Below are 8,895 nucleotides of genomic sequence, written 5' to 3'. Positions count from 1 at the left end.
GTCTTCCTCCTCCTCCTCTTCCTCCTCATCCTCTTCCCCCAGCTCCTCCCTCGTCCCTCCTCTCGGTCCCCACCAGTGTGGGAACAGCGGCCGCGGTCCTCCGCAAGGACAATGCTACGGGTTACAGGGGAGACGGGGCTTCCCCCGGCCGCCGGGCGAGGCGCCGGGGAAGGTCGGGGAGCAGGGTCCCCCCCGCGCGGCCCTCCGGGTTGCGTGCTCGCGGAGCCCGGGCCCTCGGCCTGCTCGGAAGTTGTGCGCGTGAGAGCCCGGCCGCTCGACGTCGGAGGGCTGCTGACCCGCGCAGCATAGCCCTTGGAGGGTGCCGAAGGGCCGCGGATGCGTAAATTAATAATCGAGACCTGGGTGTAGGCAACAAAACTCGCCGGAGTCTTATTTATAGACTTAGATCTGCCGGAGCTGGCTGAAGAAGCTTCACGCTGGGCGGAAAGGCCTCCCCCCGCCCCCCTTCCCCGGTCCGAAATAGTTAAAAATGGGACAGAATTAGTGAGTGATTCCGAAGACTTTGGCTGAGTCTGTCGTCCAAAACCCCTGGATGATGTGAATCTTGGTAATCTAGGTGCAGTACTTGAGCGCCAGCGCCATTTGTTTCTTGAATTCGGCCCAGGTTGTCAGGAAATACACCCTTTATAACATTGTTTTCGCTCCCGAGTTAAAAGATTAGGATCGTGTATTAATAACTCTCTTAACCTTCAGGTAGAAACTGTTACCCATTTCACAGATGAGGAAACTGAGCGGTGACTCATCCAAGGTCATACAGCTGGGACCCCTGAAGCCGGGAGTCTTTAGCCAGCCGGGGCTTTTAATCACCAGCTTATACCTTGTTATTAGAAGTACTGGCACATTTTGGAGCTATTTGGTTGTAATGACTCAGGGTTGTATCCACGTATATTGTTGGCGTGGAATTAACTTTTGTGGTTTGCAGAAGCGGAAAGGAGAGAATAAAGCGAGGCCCTCTTAATGAAACTAATTTGTTAGCTCCCCCCCATCCCCCCAACTCTGAAGAAAACTGTGTAGACAATTTTTGAATGGAAGGAATTAAAAAGTATTCTGTTCTGCGTTTGGTTCCTCACACTTAATTTTAATTATAGTCATCACTTAAGTATTGAGTCATAAGAAAGTTTTGTGCAAAGTTATTTTTGGTTATTTTTTATCTTTGGGTACTTATATTTTCCCTGAGAGTCCTTACACATTACATATACGAAGTATTTAAGAATGGATATACGTAATACTTCGATTCGGGGGGCGTTTAAATAATTCAGTGGAGTTACCTTTAGCTTTGTAAATTTCCCACTTCTTGATTAGTTACTTTAAGGATAATGTTTTTTTCTGATATACATATGAGACTAGAACTAAAATTTCATGTGGTAAAATTTTAAACTGAAGAAGATAGTTTCAAGGAAACAGTTATGAAAAAAGTTTACTCAAGTTGAATTAAGATTTTAATAGACGTAGGACTTACACTTAAAGTGCCCCATTGGTTTTGGAGGATTTGGTTTGAGTAGCAACAGTGTTTATGGTGGCTGTCCAAATTCATTTAGACTTCAAACCTTGCCAGAAAGTTAAGGAGTTCTGTCGGTGTCTACGCCAGATTATAAAACCGAGTACAGAAACTTCCTAAGAGGCATAAGCTCAGAAATTAAGTCTCCTAGAAAGAAGAATCCCCTCTCTTTCTGTAAAGCGAAGGCTTTCCTTTGAAATCTAAAAAAGATTAAGGATTTGAGTAGAATTTAGTGAAGTGGATGGTCGTTATTGGTAGGGGTAGGAGATGGACTGTGAAATCTAGTGAGATCTTTGTTTTTGTTCAGGATATGGAATTTAGGTTTAGGATCTTAAATTTCTTTTAAAGCCGTTTTGGTGGGACTTACTGGAAACGTCACACACATACATAACTGTGCCCTAGGTATTCAGACGTTTAGTCCAGCCTTGAAAATATTCCATTGTAATGCAGTGTCTTGTTTGGGAATGTAGGTTTTAAAAAAAAGACAAACACAACCTTGGGTTAGAATTTTTTCCCCCACTAGAATATTGTCTGATGTCTGCCCCTGAGTTTTATTTATGGGGAGTTTTTGTGTTTATGGTTTAGAGATGTGGAATTGGGGAGTGGTAAGTGCAGCAACTGGTATTTAGAGAGTTTACATAGGTTTTTATAGCCCCACGATTATCTGTGAAAGCAAAATTGAAGATAACTTGTTATAATGCATGATTAGTGTGACCTTTGGCATACATTTTGTTTTGAAACTATACAAAGAAAGGAGATGCTAATTTATATGGAATCTTGGCTACTACTTGAAAACAAAAACAAGCAAAAGAAATAGCTTAGAAGTTTGGGATGCTCAGGGATGTTTTCGTGTGTGTGTTTATGGTTGGCATCTATACAGTCATGGGGAGAAAATTTGAATGGAAATAACTTTATTGTGAGTGAGAAGAGAATTGCCTTATGCATGCTGTTAAAAACCAGCTCAATAGAAGAGGGGACTTCATTTGTGACTTTCTTCTTTGTCATAAGGTGTGTGTCAAATTTTCTTTGCTTTAGCATTTGCTTTCTCTTGTTTCAAAGAGCTTTCACATTTCTTACACCCACACCCCCACACCCAAGCAGTTTCTCTTTTCATCGCCTGAGAAAAAACTTTAAACGTGTGAACTCAACAGAACCCCCAAACTTCCAGAGTCTTTATGAAGAGATTGACTCTTCTCTCCCCAGAATTCTATTAGTCTTAGAATTTTGTTGTATTCCTATCAGTAATTTAAACTGTGAGCTAAGAGTCACTAGTTCCTGTTGAGTTTTTTGGTGGTTTTACCTCCAGATACTTATTTGTATTTTCTATTTAGAAGTAAAGATACTTCTTGAAACTATCAAACATGAGCCCCTGAAACTTGACACTAACATTGCCCAAAGTGAAACATGTGACTTTATTACTTTTGTATGAGCACCTTACGTATACACAGTGGTTATGCTTTTTAAAAGACTTCTTACTATATATTATTTTGGCCACTGGGCAATGTTTTGATGGTTAGAGAAATTACGATAATTCATAACCCAAAGCTGGCACAGTTTTGGATTAAAATTTTGGGGAGGGGAGGTTATAATTTGTGTTTAATTACTTGGGAAAATCATCAAATTATTTTAAATTACCTAAAATTTCTCCCCAGTTGCCCCTAAATAAAGAAGTCATTCAAAATCTTGCCTTATATCAGTGTTATAATGTAAAGCTAGAGCTGTAAAGTTTACCATTGGTTATGTGAAAGTGAAATGTTGACTTCACATGACTAAAGTAATTAATTTAAGGTTCTTATTAGGTAATTACGGACAAGTCTCATCTCCTAACCTAGTGGCTGCTGGTCTTAGTTTCATTTTTTGGTATATGAAAACAAAATGACTTGGAATACAGCATTGTATAAACCAGCCAGACGTTTGAAATAAGTTATGCTTTTACTTTGAAAACCTTCTTCCAGAGTTGCATAGTGAGATAGAATTCCTCATTGGAGATAACTTACAATACATTGAACATCTAAAATAATGTGGTTCCTTGTAGGCATACATTTTGCTGATATAGAACCATTTAGGCTTCTTAGCAATTGATTTTTCTCTCAGAGCTATGCACCCTCTCTTCTAGAAGGTGACTTTTTAAAAAGTTTGTAATACTGTGAAAGTTTTGCTTGTTTTAATTTTTTATTGTTTGATGGACATGTGCCCATATCTGATATGTGATGTGTAATAGTTTAAAATGTATCTATACTCTTGATGAGTTATTTTTCATTTTATTGCCCCATAATTTAATTGCTTGTTTAAGTTGCTTTTGTGGAGAGGTGCTTAGTGAACTGGTTTAACATGGAATGAAACTGGTTTTAGCATCAATTCTATTTTAAATAACATCCCTGTTCATTAAATAGGTCTCTTTGTTTCTCTATATAAAGTTTTTACTGACAAGAGTTGATTTGTTTTGTTTTGTTTTCTGGATATTTGTGGTTAAGGTTGGCATTTTAGCACTTGCATTTGGGTAAGGAGATGCTCAAACGTGAGATCTACTCCAAATCTGCTTTTTGCAGAGGTAGAGATAGCGGCTGAGGAAGCATGGTAACTGGAGAGCGTGTTGTCCTGTGAAGCGGTACCAGGCAGAGCCACCAGAGTCGGGCAGGTCTGGATTCTGAACCAGTCCCGTCCCTCACGGGCAATGTGGACTTAAGGCACAGTGGTTTTGCTTAATATCAGTTTCTTCATCTGTAAGATGGGTTGGTGATCCTTACCATGGGGTGCTTGTGAAGACTGAGATAACAGACATGCATTTCTTAATTGTCTTCTCCCTCCTTTCCTCTTCACTGATACCCATCCTCACGGTCTCAACATAAATGCTACTTCTTTCCCCAAACTTGGTTCTAAGTAAGATTCCTTGGCCATGCGTTCTTACCAATGGCTTTTTTTTTTTGACAGCCCTGACTAAAAGTAACCATACAATTATTCATAGGTATGCATATGTATGGGCTTCCATGGTAGCTCAGTTGGTAAAAAATCTGCCTGCAATGCAGGAGACCTGGGTTTGATCCCTGGGTTGGGAAGATCCCCTGGAGGAGGGCATGGCAATGTACTGCAGAATCCTTGCCTGGAGAATTTCATGGACAGAGGAGCCTGGGGGGCTGCAGTCCATGGTGTCGCAAAGAGGCGGACATGATTGAGCGACTAAGCACTGCACAGCATGCATATGTACGTGTATTCTTTTACTGTCCGTCTCTGCCTCGTGCCGTTAGACTGTAAGGTCTGTCTGGACGGGAGTATCCGTACCTCCAGTGCCTGTAGCGCCAGTGCTGGGCGAAGAGCAGGAGTAGAGGAGCGTGCGTGTGCACAGAGGGGTGGTGAGGAACCTGATGCTGAAGCCCAGGCCTGAGCGCCGCTTCTTGCTTGCGCAGTCTTGGGCAGAATGGCTTCAGAGCTTTAGAATCCTGGGTGCTGACCGTGCGTAAGCCCTCGCTGCCCTTGCCAGGATTTGAAAAATGTGAAATGAGATACTCTAATGAGATGCTTCGCAAAAGTGTAAAATGCTGTATAAATGTAAGTTGGTACAGTAGCAATAATTTCAGTAGGGAGGTTACCCAAGACTTTATAGAGTTTCAGCTTTACTGAGTTGGTAAGTAGCTATTATGTAGTATTTATTAGTAACTTAAACTTTCTGTATGCATTAGTTAGAACACAAGATTGGGCCCATGTTCTGCCTATAGTGGCTTAAGTGCTGAGTTTCTTTCTTTCTCACGAGTCGTCTAAGGCTGATGTGGCAGCTCCAAGATACAGGGGACCTCGGGTCCTTCTGTTGCTTTCCTGTGTATAACGGGACCCCATGGCCCCTGCAGTTCAAGACAGCTCGCCACCATGTTCACGGTCCAGGAACAGGATGGGGGCGAGAACAACCCTTCTTTAAAGACGAACCTGGAAATTGCATAGGTGACTTGTTCACACCTGTTGGTCGGAACTTCGTTAGGTGGCCCCGTGTAGCTGCAGAGGAGGCTGGGATACGTGGTCATCAGTAGGGTGGCTGATTGTCTGCCTGAAAATCTGTTTTTACTGATGAATAGGAGAATGGGGGATTATGAAGCATTGCCTGTCACTCTTTTAAGATGTTTTGGAAGAAACTTAACAGAGATGAACTTGGGAAAGACAACTTATTGCACTAATTAATGTTTATATTCCATATTTGCTCATTAATCATTTGAACTATGGTGTGTAACTTGAAATAGACTATCAGTACTTAGTATATGCAGTATGTACACACGTAGTCAGATTAGAGTCAGTGTAACTAAACTTACAGTAGTGAAGGGATTTGGAGTCTCATATCACATTATTTTATTGAAGGTATTTTTTGATAGAAACATGATTCTCGATTGCTATAACTGTTATACGTAAACAGTATTTGAAGCCTAGGCCTTTGGATTTAGTTTTAGCAGTCCCATGGACCATTTTGTGTGTATTTGTGTACATAACCTCAGCAAGCAATACTAGGAGAGTGTGATTCAGTATTGCAGGATCTTGTCAGGTTTTCAGTAAGTGCTTGGGTCACTGAAGTTGTAACGATTATAGCAGTGATATTTAAACATTTACTGTCCAGTGTCTTGCTCTTTTTTTCCTGTGGGTTTGACAGAAGAGGAAGGTCTAGGATTCCTTTGAACTAGCCTATAATTAGGTCAAGTAGAGACCTGAGGAGCTGATGAGCCTCAGATAGTTTTCAGGAGAACTTGTCAGAGTTGTGGGACTCCCCAGCCCGAGACTCGTCTTCTGAAGGTTTGGTGATGCGCTGGGATCCATTGTCTTAATTGGGCCTGCAAATGTCCCTGATGCAGTAGAAACATTTTGAGAAACATTGACATAGTTCATTTCTCATCTTAGAGGAGGAAATGGATGCAAAGAAATGAAATGACTTACCAGTGCCTCGGAGTAAGCAGGTCAGGGGGTGGGGGCTAGCGCATGTTTTCCTGACTCTTGGTTCTTTGTTCTTTCCCCAGAAGAGAGGAAGGAGAAGAGTACAACTGCATTTTTTATTTTATAGGAAGATCTGTCATTCAAATAATGTTGCTATTTATGTGTGAGCTCATTGCTATTGAATGGTTGGCTCACTTCACTGTCTTCTGAGCCTCTTAGAAAAATACTGTGAGTTGGTCCAACAAATATTTAAAGGTGGAAAGTTGAGGTTTTAAGTCAAGTATCATTAGTGTTGGTGCGTTAGGGTAGATGAAAGGGAGGTGTGGGTTTGGCATGATCAGAAGGAGCAAAAGCAGGCCATGTCCTCAGATCATTCCTTTCCTTTTCAGCTGATTCGCTTGCCATTCTCACCGTGGAATTCATACTGTAGATTAAGACAAGAGCTGGATCCCCTAATTTAAAATGGAAGTGTTCCTAGGGAAATAGCCTTCATCTGTTATCAGGTTAACACTTCATCAATTAGCTGCTGTCATTTTGAACGCTGGAGATGAGCACCCACACTAATAAAAGAGCTTTTGGGCAGAGGAGGGAGGTTGGGGCGCAGTGCCCTTGTCCAAGGAGAGTGACGGGCCTGTTGAGAAGCGTCCGTTTGTGGTGCGGCCCTGGCACGGTGCTCACAGGCTTCTCTGGTGGCCGAGGTTGGAGCGTTGGGCTGGCCCTTGCTGGCCGGTCAGCGCTGGTCTTGGGACCATGGATAATTTGTTGAGGCCCTCTGGGCTGACTGAATGCGTGGTCATTGGAGTAGGAGTGTCCTCCTAGCGCTTTCTCATCTGTTTAGGACTCCTGTTTGAGCAGTCTCATATCAGACTTCAAAGGTATTATTTTGATCTGGGGAATTTTAGTTTTTAAAGATCAACGAGTTTTTTATTTTCATGATTAAAAAAAAGATCCAGCCCTATAGAATGAATGGTGTCATCCACCCCCAGCCCTCCCCGTCTGTGCTCCATAAGTAACAGCTATTTAGTTTTTCCTACCAGAAATGTTATATACGTATATATGTAAACTGTATATATAAACATTTGGTATATACATATGTGTTACAAAACATGGGGCAGCAGAGGATGAGATGGTTGGATGGCATCACTGACTCAATGGGCTTAGATTTGAGCAAATTTAGGGATATAGTGGAGGACGAAGGAGCCTGGCGTGCTGCAGATCATGGGTTTGCAAAGAGTTAGCGACTGAACAACAACAAATGACAAAATGGTATGTTTAGTGTGATCCCGAGTTTTTTTTGAAGTGCGACATTGTGTATGTGTACACTCTATGTACTTAAAAAACAAATGGGGTCTTGCTAAGCATGCAGTTTTGCAACCTAAATGTCTTGCTCTATCTTGGAAATACTCCTGTGTCAGGTGGTAGAGTTTCCCTGTATTTTTTTTTAATGGTTGGGAAGTATTTGATGTTATGGATGCAACACAATTGAGTCAATCTCCATTAGAGAGAATTTAATTTTCCCCCCTATTTTTAGAAGTTTAAAAAAAAAATATTTTGTTTATTTTTGGCTGCTGCTGGGTCTTGGTTGCGGCTTGCAGACTTTCTCTCGTTGCAGGGGTACTCTTCGTTGCTCCAAGGCAAATGGAATCTTCCTGGCCCAGGGACTGAACCCATGTCCCCTGCATTGGCAGGCGGATTCTTAACCACTAGACCCCCAGGGAAGCCCATACTTTTGCTATTTTTAAACAATGCTGCAGTGTGCATCCTTGTACATGTAACTTTTTTGTCAGTGTCAGCCAGAGGATACGTATTTATAAGAGGGATTGCTGGTGCACCAGGTATATGCGCGTATGAGTGTGTTTTGCCAGCTGTCTTCTGAAAAGTAGCACCAATTTATACTTCAGTAGCAGTGTCTAAGAGTGTGTAGTTGCCCAAATCTCAAAAACACTGGCATTATTCAAGTTTTAAATCTTTTGTCAGTTTAATAGGTGAATGGAGCAGTCTACTTGTTTGAATTTGTACTTCTTGATGAGAGAATTTGAGCATCTTATGGTGTACTATAAGTCTTACACTTTAACAAAATATTCATTCTTCGATATTTAGTTAAAATTGTTTTGTGATGTTTCTGTATTCTGTTGAATGAAAAACGGTGTTCTTATAAATTGTAAATGCTTTGATAAATTGTAAAAGGTGAGTCTTGTTCCTCTTCAACTGAGGATACTTTTGCCTGTCCTCTGTAACATATGTGAATTGTGGTGGTAGAGGCTTTCACTACACAAATGAGTAAGGTTTGGTGACCTCAGCTATTAAGTGTTGAAATAGTTGTGTGTATACCAGCAAAATTAGGACAAAGAAGACCATGACTGCTAACAGTTAGTGGATTCTTAACCACTGGGCCACCAGGGAAGTCCTGACACAGGACTCCAGGTTTTGGAGATAGAAAGGAGAGAATTCCACTTTGGTGGCAGTATAGT

This window comes from Bison bison, unplaced genomic scaffold (assembly GCF_000754665.1).
Source record: "Bison bison bison isolate TAMUID 2011002044 unplaced genomic scaffold, Bison_UMD1.0 scf7180017864037, whole genome shotgun sequence".
In the NCBI taxonomy this organism is placed as follows: Eukaryota; Metazoa; Chordata; class Mammalia; order Artiodactyla; family Bovidae; genus Bison; species Bison bison.
This window is presented reverse-complemented; position numbering follows the sequence as displayed.